This window comes from Aegilops tauschii, chromosome 2 (assembly GCF_002575655.3).
Source record: "Aegilops tauschii subsp. strangulata cultivar AL8/78 chromosome 2, Aet v6.0, whole genome shotgun sequence".
NCBI lineage: Eukaryota > Viridiplantae > Streptophyta > Magnoliopsida > Poales > Poaceae > Aegilops > Aegilops tauschii.
The window spans coordinates 297,158,857-297,175,707 of record NC_053036.3 but is presented as its reverse complement, the minus strand read 5'-3'; the positions used below and the strand labels follow the sequence as shown (position 1 = coordinate 297,175,707).

Genomic DNA, 16,851 nt, shown 5'->3' with positions numbered 1-16,851 from the left:
GTGATTTTAGGTTGATTCATTTTTCAGATGATTAATAGATAAATTACTCAGGTCCACCAATTTATTTCAGAATTTTTGGTATTACAGAAGTATTCGAATTATACAGATTACTACAGACTGTTCTGTTTTCTATGTGTTGTTTGCTTATTTTGATGAATCTATGAGTAGTATCGGAGGGTATGAACCATAGAGAAGTTGGAATACAGTAGATATTACACCATTATGAATTTAGAATGAGTTCACAACAGTACCTAAGTGGTGATTTATTTTTTTATACTAACGGAGCTTACGAGTTTTCTGTTAAGTTTTGTGTTGTGAAGTTTTCAAGTTTTGGGTAAAGATTCGACGGACTATGGAATAAGGAGTGCCAAGAGCCTAAGCTTGGGGATGCCCAAGGCACCCCAAGGTAATATTCAAGGACAACGAAGAGCCTAAGCTTGGGGATGCCCCGGAAGGCATCCCCTCTTTCGTCTTCGTTCATCAGTAACTTTACTTGGAGCTATATTTTTATTCACCACATGATATGTGTTTTGCTTGGAGCGTCATTTTATTTTCTTTTGTTTTGCTTGCTGTTTGAATAAAATACCAAGATCTGAAATTCTTAAATGTTAGAGAGTCTTCACATAGTTGCATAATTATTCGACTACTCATTAATCTTCACTTATATCCTTCGGAGTAGTTTGTCATTTGCTCTAGTGCTTCACTTATATCTTCTCAGAGCATGGCGGTAGTTTTATTTTGAAGAAATTGTCGATCTCTCATGCTTCACTTATATTATTTTGAGAGTCTTTTAGAACAGCATGATAATTTGCTTTGGTTATGAATTTAGTCCTAATATGATGGGCATCCAAGATGGGTATAATAAAAACTTTCATATAAAGTGCATTGAATACTATGAGAAGTTTGATACTTGATGATTGTTTTGAGATATGAAGATGGTAATATTAGAGTTGTGCTAGTTAAGTAATTGTGAATTTGAGAAATTCTTGTGTTCAGGTTTGCAAGTCCCATAGCATGCACATATGGTAAACGTTGTGTGACAAATTTGAAGCATGAGGTGTTCTTTGAATGCTTTCCTTATGAGTGGCGGTCGGGGACGAGCGATGGTCTCTTCCGTCCAATCTATCCCCCTAGGAGCATGCGCGTAGTGCTTGGTTTTGATGACTTGTAGATTTTTGCAAGAAGTATGTGAGTTCATTATGACTAATGTTGAGTCCATGGATTATACGCACTCTCACCCTTCCATCATTGCTAGCCTCTTCGGTACCGTGCATTGCCCTTTCTCACCTCGAGAGTTGGTGCAAACTTCGCCGCTGCATCCAAACCCCGTGATATGATACGCTCTATCACACATAAGCCTCCTTATATCTTCCTCAAAACAGCCACCATACCTACCTATTATGGCATTTCCATAGCCATTCCGAGATATATTGCCATGCAACTATCCACCATTCTGTTTATTATGACATGCTTCATCATTGTCATATTGCCTTGCATGATCATGTAGTTGACACCGTATTTGTGGCAAAGCCACCATTCATAATTTTTTATACATGTCACTCTTGTTTCATTCCACATCCTGATACACCGCCGGAGGCATTCATATAGAGTCATACTTTGTTCTAGTATTGGTTGATTTGTGTCTTAAGGTGTTATTCTAGTACGAACTCTATGATAGATCGAATGGAAAGAATAGCTTCATGTTATTTTACTACGGACTCTTGAATAGATCGATCAGAAAGGATAACTTTGAGGTGGTTTCATACCCTACCGTAAACTCTTCATTTGTTCTCCTCTATTAGTGACTTTGGAGTGACTCTTTGTTGCATGTTGAGGGATAGTTATATGATCCAATTATGTTATTATTGTTGAGAGAACTTGAACTAGTGAAAGTATGAACCCTAGGCCTTGTTTCCTAGCATTGCAATACCGTTTTCGCTCACTTTTATCATTAGTTACCTTGCCGTTTTTATATTTTCAGATTACAAAAACCTTTATCTACCATCCATATTGCACTTGTATCACCATCTCTTCGTCGAACTAGTGCACCTACACAATTTACCATTGTATTGGGTGTGTTGGGGACACAAGAGACTCTTTGTTGTTTGGTTGCAGGGTTGCTTGAGAGAGACCATCTTCATCCTACGCCTCCCACGGATTGATAAACCTTAGGTCATCCACTTGAGGGAAATTTGTTACTGTCCTACAAACCTCTACACTTGGAGGCCCAACAACGTCTACAAGAAGAAGGTTGTGTAGTAGAGATCACAGAATGCCTTGATGCAGACCCCCACCTCCAGTTGACAACTTAGCCCATTTTCCGAGGTTGAATCCGCCGGTGTTTTCCAGTAGCACCGAGTCGATTGTTGCAGATGATTGGCTCCGCTGGATTGGAAGGGAGCTGACCACCGCAGGTTGCACACATGCTGAGAAGGTGCGCTTCACCGCACACCAACTGGATGGACCCACAGCCTCATGGTGGGAGAATTACACAGCCACTTTTCCTATAGCCAATGTCACTTGGGATCAGTTTCAGCAAGCATTCCGCACTGCACATGTCTCAACTGGAGCTATGAGCATGAAGCAGCGTGAGTTTCGCAACTTACGCCAAGGAAATCGTACTGTGGGGCAGTACGTGGATGAGTTTAGTAAGTTAGCTCGCTATGCCCCGTATGATGTGGCCACAGATGCCGTGAAGCAGGAGAATTTTATGGAAGGGTTGAATGATGAGCTGAGTATGCAGTTGATGGTAGCAAAATTTGCTAATTACCAGGAGTTGGTAGACAGGGCTCTTATGATTGAAGGGAAGCAGCAGCAGATAGAGAGCCGCAAAAGGAAGTATGGACAACGGAAGTATAACTCTGGAGCTCGGCAGAAGCCTCATTTTACTCCGAACTCGGGAGGTTATACCCATAACCATGGAGGCCACAATCACAATGGAGGAAGTTCGCATAACCATAGTGGCCCCAAGAATGGAAATGGGAATGGAGCAAGCAGTAACCAGAACCGTTCCAACCCAGCAACACCCGCTAAGAAGGATCTGAGTCATGTCACCTGTTATAAGTGCGGGAAGACTGGGCACTACGCCAACGATTGTTTTGAGTTGAAGGATGGCAATGGAAATGGCAGCTCTGGGAAGAAGCCCAATCCCTTCACCAGAGATCAGGTGAACCACATCAACGTGGAGGAAGTTGAAGATCAGCCTAACGCAGTGATTGGTAAGTTTTTGGTTAAGTCGTTTACCGCTCTTGTTCTTTTCGATACTGGTGCATCGCATTCATACATATCAAGGGGATTTGTGAACAAGTTTAGGTTGCCAACCCTAGCCCTTAGGTCACCCATGTTAGTAAGCTCGCCAGGAGCAGAGTATATGGCCAGCCGATGGTGTGATCGGTTACCCTTAACCATTGGTAGCCATGTTTTCCCCTCAGACCTAATAATTTTGGAGTCACAAGGATTGGATATAATACTATGCATGGATTGGCTATCGAACTATGGAGGAAACATTGACTGTGCTAGTAAGTCGATACTTGTCACCACCCTAGAGGGAAAGAGGATCAAGTATGTATCCAGACATGCGCCAAGGAGAACCCAAGTGAATTCCCTCTCAGGAGTTGTTCAGGAGGAAGTGCCTGTTGTGAAGGATTACCCGGATGTATTTCCCGAGGAATTAACAGGCATGCCTCCAGATTGAGACATAGAGTTTTTGATCGAGCTGTTGCCAGGCACCGGACCAATATCAAAGAGGCCATACCGGATGCCTGCAAATGATTTGGAGGAAATTAAGAAGCAGATTAAGGAGTTATTGGAGAAAGGTTACATTCGACCAAGTTCGTCACCGTGGGGAGCCCCAGTGCTCTTGGTTGAGAAGAAGGATGGATCTTTGAGAATGGTTGTTGATTATCGTGCATTGAATGAAGTAACGATCAAGAACAAATACCCGCTACCGATGATCAACGATTTGTTTGACCAGCTACAGGGAGCCAAAGTATTCTCCAAGATCAATCTTCGATCAGGATACCACCAGCTGAAGATCCGAGAACAGGATATACCTAAGACAGCTTTTACCATGAGGTACGGGCTATATGAGTACACGGTTATGTCTTTCAGATTGACTAATGCCCCTGCCTATTTCATGAGTATACTGAATAAGGTGTTCATGGAGTTCTTGGATAAGTTTGTTGTGGTGTTCATTGATGATATTTTGGTATACTCAAAGAATGAAGAGGAACAGAAGGAGCATTTGCGTTTAGTTCTCGAGAAGCTCAGGGAACATCAGCTATATGCCAAGTTCAGCAAATGTGAGTTTTGGTTGAAGGAAGTTGGATTTCTTGGACATGTTATATCAGGAGAAGGTATAGCAGTAGACCCTACCAAGGTTCAGTCAGTCACTGATTGGTTGGCACCCACCTCAGTAGGAGAGATCCGCAGTTTTCTTGGACTTGCGGGATATTACCGGAGATTCATTGAGAATTTTTCCAAAATTGCGAAGCCCATGACGGAGTTATTGAAGAAGGACACCAAGTTTAAGTGGACCGAAGAATGTGAGGCCAGTTTTCAGGAGTTGAAGAAGCGATTAGTTACAGCCCCAGTACTAATCCTTCCGGACATACGCAAGGATTTCCAAGTGTATTGCGATGCTTCTCGCCAAGGACTTGGAGGAGTACTTATGCAAGACGGAAGAGTTGTTTCTTATGCCTCACGACAGCTTCGACCTCATGAGTTGAATTATGCCACGCATGATTTGGAGTTAGCAGCCGTAGTACATGCGCTCAAGACCTGGAGGCATTTTCTTATTGGAAACCGTTGTGATGTGTACACGGATCATAAGAGTTTGAAGTACATTTTCACGCAGAAGGAGCTGAATCTGAGGCATAGGAGATGGTTGGAGCTTATAAAGGATTATGATATGAAGTTGCATTATCATCCAGGAAAGGCCAATGTCGTAGCAGACGCTTTGAGCCGGAAGAGTTATGTCAATACCCTCGTAAGCGGAGGATTACCGCAGGAGTTAGTCGACGATATCAAGGAACTTCGTTTGGAGATAGTTCCAAGAGGTTTTGTTGCAGCAATGGAGGTTCATTCTACATTATTGGGAAAGATTCGAGAAGCTCAAAAGGATGTCAAGGAGATTGCTGAGATAAAGGAGAAGATGAGTAAGGGAAAAGCCAAAGGTTTTCGTGAGGATGAGCACAAAATTTTATGGTTTGAGGATCGTGTTTATGTCCCCAATAATGCAGGGATCAGGTACTTCAGGAAGCTCATGACTCACCATATTCGATTCACCCTGGAAACACCAAGATGTATTTTGATTTAAAGGAACGTTTCTGGTGGACAGGTATGAAGAAGGATATTGCCGAGTATGTAGCCGTATGTGATGTATGTCAGAGAGTGAAGGCAGAACATCAGAAGCCAACAGGATTATTACAGCCTATGCCGATACCCGAATGGAAGTGGGATAAACTTGGCATGGATTTCATTACCGGATTACCCAGGACCCGATCAGGATATGATTCTATCTGGGTAGTAGTCGATCGTTTGACCAAAGTGGCTCACTTTATCCCCGTGAAAACCACTTATACGAGTGCGAAGTTGGCCAAGATATGTATGACCAGGATCGTATGTCTGCACGAAGTTCCGAGGACCATCGTATCAGATAGAGGAACACATTTTACTTTGAAGTTTTGGAATCAGCTGCACCAGACTTTGGGTACCAGGCTGGAGTTCAGTACAGCTTTTCATCCGCAGACAAATGGACAGACCGAGAGTGTCAATCAGATTTTGGAGGACATGTTGAGAGCTTCTGCATTAGATTATGGATCTAGTTGGTATGATAATTTGCCTTACGTAGAGTTCTCATACAACAACAGTTATCAGGCTAGTTTGAAGATGGCACCTTTCGAAGCTTTGTATGGAAGAAGGTGCAGGACACCGTTAATGTGGGATGAAGTTGGAGACCGTCAGTTGTTTGGACCAGATTTAATCAAAGAATCTAAAGAGAAGGTCAAGTTGATTCGAGATAGACTAAAGGTAGCTCAGTCCAGGCAGAAGAGTTATCCGGATACAAAACGCAAGGAGGTAGTCTATGAAATCGGAGACAGAGCATATCTTCGTGTGTCACCTCTGCGAGGAGTTAAACGATTTGGAGTTAAGGGAAAGTTAGCCCCGAGATTTGTAGGACCATACCGAGTTTTGGAGCGTATGGGAGAAGTGTCCTACAAGTTGGAGTTACCCGAAGGATTGTCAGGAGTTCATGATGTGTTTCAAGTTTCCCAGTTGAAGAAGTGCCATGCTGAGATGGCCGATATTCCTCTAAGAGATACAGTGCCCCTGGAAGCTATTCAGTTGGAGAGTGATATGACCTACGAGGAGAAACCCATCAAGATTCTCGAGTTTGCCAGCCAAGTTACGCGCAGCAAGGTTATCAAGTTTTGCAAAGTTCAGTGGAGCCACCATACCGAGGATGAAGCCACCTGGGAACGAGAAGAAGACCTACGGAAAGACCACCCACACCTATTTTTATCCAACCCGAATCTCGAGGGCGAGATTCATCTTAAGGGGGGTAGGTTTGTAACATCCCAATTTTCAATTTGGATGTTACACATAGGTATCATATGCATATCATATTTTATTTACATTTTTGGTTGTGATCCTAGAAATCTTAAGCAACTCAAGGACCCAAGGAGAGAGTTGGGGATTTCATTTATTTTCATATTTGAATTTTTTTCTCAAATTTGAAAAAAGGATCAATTTGGTTTTAATATTTCTCTCTCCAAATATTTCTAATATTAAAAATAAAAGAGAGAAGATAATATGACTTCTTCAAAAAGAGAGCAATATTGGAGGAAAATTTTTAAAATCAAATATATATTTTTTTGGATTTTTATTTGTTATTTTATTTGAATTAGAAAAAAATATGCATTTTTGAAAATTGCATCTTAGGCCAGAAAAAAGTTTACTTTGTTCTAAATATTTTATTTAGACGGTGAAATATTTTTTGGCATTTTTAGAATTTTTTTATATTTTATTTGGATTTTTCTTCGGCGGAATTTAATTTTGAAAAAAAAATCCTGGACCAACTGGGCCGAAACCCAGCCGGCCCACTCCTGCGCGCCGCCTTCCTCCCGCCGCCACCGTGCGTGGAACGGACGTCGAGGAGGAGTCCGAGCCGGACTCCACCCCGCGCCGGCCCCCTCCCCAAGCCGCGCCCCCCGGGCCTTTATAAGGCGCCGGAGCCGCCGCCTCTCCTCCACCCCGCAAGCCGTAGCCATCCCACCGCCGCCGCAAGCCCGCGCCACGGCGCTTCTTGCCGCCGCCGCCTGCTGCCGCCGATGCTCCGCCGCCGCCGCACCCCGCGCCTGCGCCGCCGTCGCCCCGGCTCGCCGCTCGCCGGACTCGCCGGATCTCGCCGCCGCCCGAACCGCCGGTTTTTCTTGTTGAACAGGTAAAACCGTCGAACCGCCGCTGGTTTTTTTGGTTTTCGTTTTAGATCGGTTTAAATTTTTTTAGGGTTTTTATTTAGCGAATGTTCACCCGAACGTCTTTGTTCGGGAACACGTTCGTCTGTTTGTCTCTGTTAGCGAACGTTCGTTCGTTAGTGTTTTTCTTTTTATTTTATTTTCGGCCAGGGACCTATCCATGATTATTTTTATCGCAGATTAGCCCCTGATATTCAAACCCTCGCAACTTTTTAACCGTTTGTCCAAATCCAGTGAAACCAACGCCAAAATCTTCATCTCGAACCCCTCTTTCTAGTTAATCAACTTGAAAATGGTTTTGACCAATTAAAATTTGGTTTCAAGCAGATTTGAATTCGAACTTCTTTTGATCATAGTTTGAGTTTCGTAGATCCGATTCAATTGATTCTTTTTGCAAATCGAAGCTCTTCAGTTGAACTTTCAGTTTGGATATTTTTATTTGAGTTTTACCCTTGCATCTATGCTTGAGTGCTTATGTATGCTATTGTTTTTTTGCGATAGAATTTCCGGAGTGCGAAGCGTGCTAATACGAGTCACTAGGGTTTTCAGATCGTCAGCAAGGCAAGTAACACTTTGATCATATCCCTTATTACCCAATTTTTATGCATTAGTTTCAACCCTCAAACATTGCATGAGTAGGAACTGTTTAACATGTGGGTATTGGGAAGTAGTTGATGATGGTAGAACCTATTGTCCTTTTTGTTCAAACCCTAGGAGTTACTTCTATGTTATGCTTATACTGCTATGCTATGCTCGTAGACGTGGTTTGGTTTGAGTGATTCATGGCAGATGTGAGCGATTTTTATGAACTAAGGGTTTATATAAGGTGGCTACTTTAATACACATCTGGGTGGATTGTTTGTGGGCACCTGGGGAATCCAGTGTTGTCCAAGGAGATCCTGGGGAATCCGTGCGATCATCCTATGGTTCGCCACCCAGGCTCAAAGGGATCATAAGATTATTCATGCTAGAAACTTTCATGTGCAGCCACAAGCCATTATGGGCTCTGGCATAGTTGAGTATGTTGTGTGACCTCTTTCAGTGGTAAACTAGCAGATATAGGGGATGTAGGTGGTACGGTTTACCCGTCGAAAGAGTTAATGCTTCTAAAAGACTGTGTCTCGGTCATCCGTTTCTCAAACACCATGTGGTGCGAGAAATACAATGGAGGAGATCGAGTCTTGTGGGGAAAAGTGCATAAACCTCTGCAGAGTGTACAAACTAATCATGGTTAGCCGTGTCCCCGGTTATGGACACCTTGAGTATCTGGTGCTTGAATTATTATGATGATCTCATCACTCTTAATTAATTTGTTGGGTTATTAATTATAAATTTTGGGATTGTGATGGGGTTTCCATTCTCAATGTTTTCAACAAACTTTGTAGTTAAATAAAATATATTCCTTTGCAGTAGGGAAAAATTGGCTTTACGCAAAAACAATAACCATAGAGCCTCCACCAGCAATAGCTGTTATCTTGTTCATTGCTCTACAGTGTTATTTTGCCAGCATATTCCATGTGCCGACCCGTTTCGGGCTACAACGTATTATGTTGTAGACTTTTCAGACGAGGAGTAAGGTACGCTAGTTCGTTGTCGTGCACTCAGTTATGCCGTTGGAGTTGATGGACTCATTCATTTTCGAAGCTTCCGCTATTATCTTATTTAGATGGCCTTAAGCCATATTATGTATTAAGTTCTCTTTTGAGACATTCGATGTAATAAGTGTGTGATTGCACTCTGTTATAAATCCTTTGAGTACTGTGTGTGTCACCATTACCGATCCAGGGATGACACTATGCACAGAGATTTGACCGTTTGAGGTCGGATCGCTACAACGCACGCCGTGACAACCAGGTCTGCAACCGAAATTGAAGCATAGTGTTCTTGGAACCAAACTGAAGCAATGCAATGAGAAGTACAAAAACTTGGGCTAATGTACCTTGTCGTATACCCACTTCTTTGCCTGGATGTAGGAATCTGATAGAAAAAACAAGGTGTGTCCCTCTACATATTCAAGAGGAAAATTTGATTGCTGAAAATGCTTGTGTTTATAGAATTTAATTTCGCTATATGTTTCTTATTTTAATTTAGTCCAGTATTTAATTTTAGTTCAGTTCAATTATCATTTTGGTTTAAGTTCAAGCCAATTCTTATTTTATTTTATCGTCTTGTGCTTCCATCCATTCCGTGGTCTAGAGCAGCTATCGTGGTGTTAATTTGTGTCTTCTTGGCACACTGTCTTGTCCTTGTGTGTGGCATTAATCAACCTTCTAAAAGAGAAAAGGTGTTCAAGATTAAATTCATCCATTTGTCAGTGCGAGTTTATTCTTTTTTGTCAGGCTTCAAGTTCAACTACGGGTTTGTTTGGACTTGCAAGATTCAGTTGACAACCACTAATGTGCAATGCTATTATGGTACTATTAACATAAACATAGAGCCTCCACCTCCAGCGACGCGCCATGGCTCCTCCTCCCACCTCCCACGACGCGCTGCAAGGGCGGTCGCCGGCGGAGGGCGGAGCGTCGGCAACAACCACCTCTGCCCCATCCTGCTCCTCCTCAACGCGTGACCGTATCCTTGGCCGCCCTACACCTCGACGTCGAGCACTGCCCTCCCATGAGAGATCGGACGAACAAGGCGCTCCTACCACCTTCTTCCCCCTGGATCCAGCTCTTGCTCCCCGCCGACAGCAGGAGACATGAGGTCACCTCCGGCGCTGCTGGTGGCGTGAAGGCCATCAAATGGTAAATTTCTGACCCTTGTAACCTCAGGTACTACTACAATGCAGAAAGGATCTCTGTAAGTTAGTTAATAGCACCATGCCGTGCCTCTTGTGCTGCAAGACTGCTAGTTCTTCAACTAAAACGGTATACATTTCGCTTGGCATGCTTTCTGGATGTGGTATTACATGATATCAATCCCAAAAAAGTATAAATTCCTTCTATTGTCAGTTCAATTTTCTCTAGTATGTATGTTCTGAAGATGATGAGAGAATGGTCTGGTGGAGATGATGCATGTTTGTTTGCTTTTTATCATGATATATAGAAGAGATAAACGCACCGTTCGGCACTGAACTCTCGCGAGATGAGCACATTGGTCACACAAGTCTCAAAATGTGGAGAATTGGTCAGTTTGGTTTGCTTTATGAGCGAATGGGTTACTTCCCTGTTGCGAGCCGTTACGGGCCGACGTGGCTTGCTGACTCAGCGTATGGCCCACTGTCAGGATCACTGTGAAGGGTCTTTTTGCAAATTGTGCATCCCCTCCCTGGTCAAAATCCTCAATACAGCCCGATTCGGGGAAAACCCTAGCTCTCTCTCGATCTCACCTTCTCCTCTCTCCAGATCTGCCACAGCCGTCTCCGTTGTCGTCACCTCTCTTGAGATGGACCAGTATGAGGGAGAGAGCTGGCGTCCGGAGAACAGGGAGGGTAGTATCTTCTTCCCGGCGGAGGGCTGGAGGCGCGGCGAGCCGGAGTTGCGGCCTGAGGTCGGTCGCTGTGTGCTGAGGCGCACGGCTGGGATGTACCGGCTGGAGGAGAAGCTACGCGGTCGTGCCCTGGTGGGTACAGTGGAAGGCAACCGGCCTCCCATGTCGCCGGCACAGGTGGTTGCTGCTTTGGAGGCGCAATGCGGCGTCCGCCGCGAGGACGTCATGGTTGAGGTATGTTCGCCTCCGGCGGATTTTCTTGTACAGTTTCGGTCCGGCGACGACTGCACTCGCGTGCTCATCTACCACTCCCGCAAGCTTACCGTCGGCGGCGAGACAATCCAGTTTTGGCGGTGGCATCGTGGGATGGGTGGCGAGGAGTCGTCTATGAAGTTTTTGACAAGGTTGAGCTTTGATGGGATCCCGCAAGAGGCATGGGAGGTCAAGTTCGTTACCAACCTTGTTAGCAGTCTCGGCGGCGATCTTGTTAAGATGTTGAAGCCCACTGATCGGTGCTTCGTCGTTGTTGAAGCGTGGATGAAGAACCCAAACAAATTGCCTAAATTATATGAAGTGGAGCTGCCAGAGCCTGAATTACGACAAGATTACCCAACCTCTGACTCTGACGTGCCAATTTCACCGCCTAGTACTCGTCTGAAAGATGAGAAGCTAACAGTTGTTCATTTTCTGAAGATCCATGTTCTAAAGGTTATAGATCACAACCCTATCTTAACAGAGTTGCCGCCTGCTTATGACTATGACGAAGAATCGAACAGCGCTCGGTGTCACACTTTCACCTGTTATCCTGGTACAATAGATGGTGCAGAGAGGGCATACATTGGTGGTGGACATGGTTTTGCAGGGCCAGGGTCCGATGGCCGTGCAGGTGCTCTATTCAGGATGTAGATGAGACAGAGATGTTGCATCTCTTTTATTCAGCAATGTATCATGTATGCTTGTTGTGTGCCAATGTGAGCATATGTCTGTAACACTATTGTATCCAGACCTGCTGCATGCAGTATGTTGGGTTGTGAACCTATTTTATGTAAGAGATCTATTTATGATGTGTGACTGATGTGAGGATGTTGCATGAAATTCAATTGTTGTTGCACCATACTCGGGTGCATCGTCCCAGGGAAATCGCCGTCGAGGAAGAAGCTCAGCACCAGCGCGACCACCGGCATCAACCACACCCACAACGGCTTCACCACAAACACCGCCGCCGCCGGTACCCGTAGATTCGTCGCCGTCATCAGCCGGCGCGGCTAGTGTAGGGGGGGGCGGCTACCTCGCCATCCTCTCCGCCACCGCAACCTACGGAGACAGCCAACGGGGTTGACATTGCCGCCGACGGGCACCCAGCCGCCGTCAAGGTCGCCCGGTCGGGGTTTGGGGGTGGAGTGCGCTGGCGGGGGTCGGTACTGAATATGTTTTTCTTTCTAGGGGTTTTCTTGCAAATGTACACCGCTGACTCACAACGCCTCGTGGGCTGCGCCAACGACTCAAAAGAAGAGAGTGACCCGTTTGCTCATATAGCAAACTAAACTGACCCGTTTTCCACGTTTTGAGACTTGTGTGACCAATGTGCTCATCTCGCAAGAGTTCAGTGACGAATGGTGCGTTTATCTCTATATAGAAAGATGCTGGTAGCTCTAGTACCTATACTACAACAGTTCATTGACAAAAAATATATCAGTTCAATACATACTTGGAAAAAAGCTCAACACCAAGTGTTCTCTGCCTATCCTTACATTAGCTAGTCTTCACCATGTCCAGATAGTGCCTAGAAGAAGTTAACTCATGCATTTCCATAAAACTATGTACTGATAAATCAGAATTCGTGCATTTCCATAAAATTCCGTAAGTTTCGTGTGTGTGCTTCTACAAATCTGAATTTTTTTTTCCAATCATACTAGTACTGATGCAATCACCTAACAAAGTTGAAGAAAATTCTGTAAGTTTGGTGCATGTGCTGCTACAAATCTAAACTTCTTGTCCAGTCATTCTAGTACTGATGAAGATCGTCAGTACAACAGCATGCTGCCCAGCTGGTCACGAGAAGAGCTGCGTGCAGGCCACCCTGTGCTCCGTCCTCGATCCGCCTCAGTCATCTCCCTCTCATCCTCTCTCTGCTCCGTGTGTGTGTGTGCAGGGAGTGGGAGCAGATAGAGCAGGGGAATGGGAGGCCCTTCCATGGTAAATTCATAGGCACCTTCTATGGAGATTATGAGCTTTGCTTGAGGATTTATGTTGTTGGTCTGTCCACTGTAGTTCCTATTGTTGCCGAGCCTGGCTGCTCTCTTTGTCTCAGCTCACTCACGGACAGGTAGGAGAAAGGAGATACACTGGACACGAGGATTTTTTCGGCCGACGCACGAATGCCGCCACGGGCGCACGAACGCCTAAATCTTTTCCCTCTCTCCAATGGCTACATCACGGCAACTCCATATCCATGCGCGCATCAGTTCCTCAACGGCCGGCCACACGACCTGGTAGCTAGCATGCATGCATCTAACTAACTCCACGTATGACCCGGCCGGCCCCTCCACTCTCATGTCAAAGATTATGCCTAACAATTCTCCCTCTAATCTTGACATGACTAGTCGTCGACCGTCGCCTTAACCGTCTCCGTCCGACAATGTGACGTGCCGCCTGCTCGCCGTCATCGGAGTTGTTGCAACTCCTGTCATTGTCATCGTCACGGCCGTGACCCAGCCCGCGGACCCGACCCGACGCATCGACGCCGGTCGCACCGCCACGGACCCGACCTGGCGCACTGACGCCGGTTGCACCGTGCTCCGTCACGACCCCGGCGACATACGCCGAGCTCCTTCTCCGCCGGCGACAGACGCCTAGCGTCTCTCTGCGCCCCGTATGTCCCGCGCGCACCCGACGCGCCCGACGAGCCCGACCGCACCAGTGCATCCCGCACGTCCCGCGCACACCCGACGCGCCCGACGAGCCCGACCGCACCAGACGCTCACCGCGCGCCGCCTCCGCGTCCGCCATGGCAGCCACCAGCGACAAACGCCGGAAGGATGTAGCCAAACTCGAGCACGGACTCGAGCACAACGGCGACATACGCCTCTTCCCAACGTCAACCGCACGCTCATACGCGCGCCACGGTCCCGGCGCGCCCGACGCGTCCAGTGCGTGTCCATAACACGCACCGGTCGCGCCTTGCTCGCCGCCACGGCTTATTGCCCTGCACCGCTGCGGCCTCAACCGCAGCGCAGCATCTCCATGCCGCCATGCCGCTGTTTGTCGTTGAAGCCGCCACCACGCAGGTCCTCCGCGGCCTCCTCACCGTGCCGCCGCAGCCACCGCGGCCTCCTCGCCGCGCCGCGCACCTCCATGGACTGACACACGGCCCGGAGCTTCACCGCGCAGCCGCCGGCGAACGCCGCCACCGCCGGCACGCCTCCGACAAGGGGACGACACCCAAGATGAACCAGCTCATGATACCAATTGTTGTTGCCGAGCCTGGCTGCTCTCTTTCTCTCAGCTCACTCACGGACAGAGGTAGGAGAAAGGAGACACACTGGACACGAGGATTTTTCCGGCCGGCGCACGAACGCCGCCACGGGCGCACGAACGCCCAAATCTTTTCCCTCTTTCCAATGGCTACATCACGGCAACTCCATATCCATGCGCGCATCAGTTCCTCAACGGCCGGCCACACGACCTGGTAGCTAGCATGCATGCATCTAACTAACTCCACGTATGACCCGGCCAGCCGCTTCACTCTCATGTCAAAGATTATGCCTAACAGTTCCTGTATAGCGGCGTCCTCTTTTTCTAGTGTTCCTCTTTCGATGTTGCTGCATGTGTTTAATAACCCATTGATATGATTTCTGGAAACGCTTCAGTACAAAGAAGCTCCTGCGTGGTCGCCCATTTTTACTAGCACTGCGCAACCGGCCAAGTCGAGCACACACAAGGAAAAAAAAGTGAAAGTACATGTTTTGAAAAATTTGTATGTTCAAAGACATAAATCTCATATGTTCAGGAAAGAGTTTGAAAACATTTTTGTGCTATTTACTTCAGAGTTTGTTTGATGTTTCAACTTTCATTTTAATCTTTTTGTTTCTAAACTCTGCATCTTTTCTGTTTACAGATTGTTGGCATGATTCTTGAATTGGGGACTCGAGTTCAAGTATTAAATCCAGGCAAGTTCAAAAAATAAACCACAACAAGTTCTTGTTTATTTAGCAATATATAAGTTGACTGTGCAAAAATCAGTGGTTCAAATATGCAAGAAGAATGTAAAAGGTCCAACATGCACATGTTGCCAGTGCCCCTAGTAGGCCTCCGCCTCCGGCTGCGTGCAGCTCACGGCTCCTGTACTCCTCCAACATGTGCACGGTTGCTGCTCTCCTCTGCTTTCTCTCTCTCTTGCATGATGTTGCTGCTCCTCTCAAATCTCTCTAGCTCTATTAGTTCATGATGCTGCCTCATCTCTGAATTGTTGTGGTGACGCTGAGGTTTTCTTGTCACCCACAGGATCCCCTGCCTCCATGTCCACATTCAGATGTGCTGCAAGTTCAATTGTTTCAGTTCGAGCGGGTGCACGAAACACAATGTTCTAGTCCGTACTGTCCACATGTGCTGCAAGGTCAATTGTTTCAGTTTGAACATTTGCTACTCCGGTCATTTGTTTGTTGCTAAAATGTCAGAGTCGTACCTCTCATTCTTGCATGAATTTTTTCTATACCATCGTCTTTATTTCTAAATGTCAGGCACTTTTTTTTGCCATCAGGTGTTTGCTTAAATGCCTAAACATAGATCTATTTTAGTTCATTTCAAATTCTAGTTTTAGTTCAGTGCAAATCTTATTTTAAGTTCAGTACAATTAATTATTTTAGTGTCAGCAATCCTTCAAATGTCTTGCCTTATATTACTGCTATGTCGGTACACAGAACAAAAAAAATTACATCAAAGTGACAATGTTTAATCTCTTCTATGTTAGTATAGGCTACATGTATACAACATTTAATCTGTAGTAGTAGTAGGAGGAGTCTTGCTATGTAAGGGAGCAGCCGAACTCCAGTAATTTGTGAGAATATCACTTTGGATACATTAGTGCAGGATTAATACATTGTTAATTATTGCAGGTAGGTCAGACTGTAGAAGCCACTTGCAGCCGCACTTGCCGGCACCCCACCGACCCCCAAGGCACGCCGTCCCACAATCCGCTGGGCTCGTCGTCCTCCCGAGCTCTGATTTGCGCGGCTGCTCATGCTCTGCCTTCCAGGCAGGGCCGGCCCATTCTATTTCAAATAGCTTTGCTCTCCATCTCTGGCTCTAACTCTTTCAGATCTGCTGACTTGCATAGGTCTTCTTATATTAATCTTATGCCCTTCATTAAGGAGATTAGGAGAAGGGGAGACGTTAATTCAATTCATGGTGTTGGCTTCTCATTTGTGCTGACTATTGTGGCGTTCATACAAATTCACATTATTCTAATAGGAAGGGCTAAGGAAGCTGTGGGTGGCTTGGTGCCTCATCTAGTGGATGGAGGTGTGTCCATCCTACAGTACGCCGATGATACTATCATCTTTATGGAGCATGACTTGGCAAAAGCGAGAAATATGAAGCTGGTGTTATGCTTATTTGAATAGTTGACCGGGTTAAAGATTAACTTTCATAAAAGCGAATTGTTCTGTTTTGGAAGAGCCAATGAGGAACAATAGGCTTATAGGCAATTGTTCGGGTGCGAATTGGGGGCTTTACCTTTTACGTATCTAGGTATACCAATTCACCATTGTAAGCTAACAAACAGAGAATGGAAGTGTACTGAGGATCGATTTGAGAAGAAACTGAGTTGCTGGAAGGGCAAGCTTATGTCATACGGAGGCCGATTAATTCTTATTAATTCGGTTCTCACGAGTACGCCTATGTTTCTCTTGTCTTTTTTTGAGGTTCCAGTTGGAGTTAGGAAAAG

At 45.8% G+C, this 16,851-nt stretch overlaps 1 long non-coding RNA gene across 1 annotated transcript; it reads left to right on the top strand.

Moving 5' to 3' along the window:
• Positions 1 to 15,029: 15,029 nt before the first annotated feature.
• LOC120973323 (uncharacterized) lies at positions 15,030 to 16,327 on the top strand. Its single transcript, XR_006671054.2, has 2 exons — positions 15,030 to 15,522; positions 16,022 to 16,327. It is a non-coding gene; the product is annotated as an uncharacterized lncRNA (long non-coding RNA).
• Positions 16,328 to 16,851: the final 524 nt, after the last annotated feature.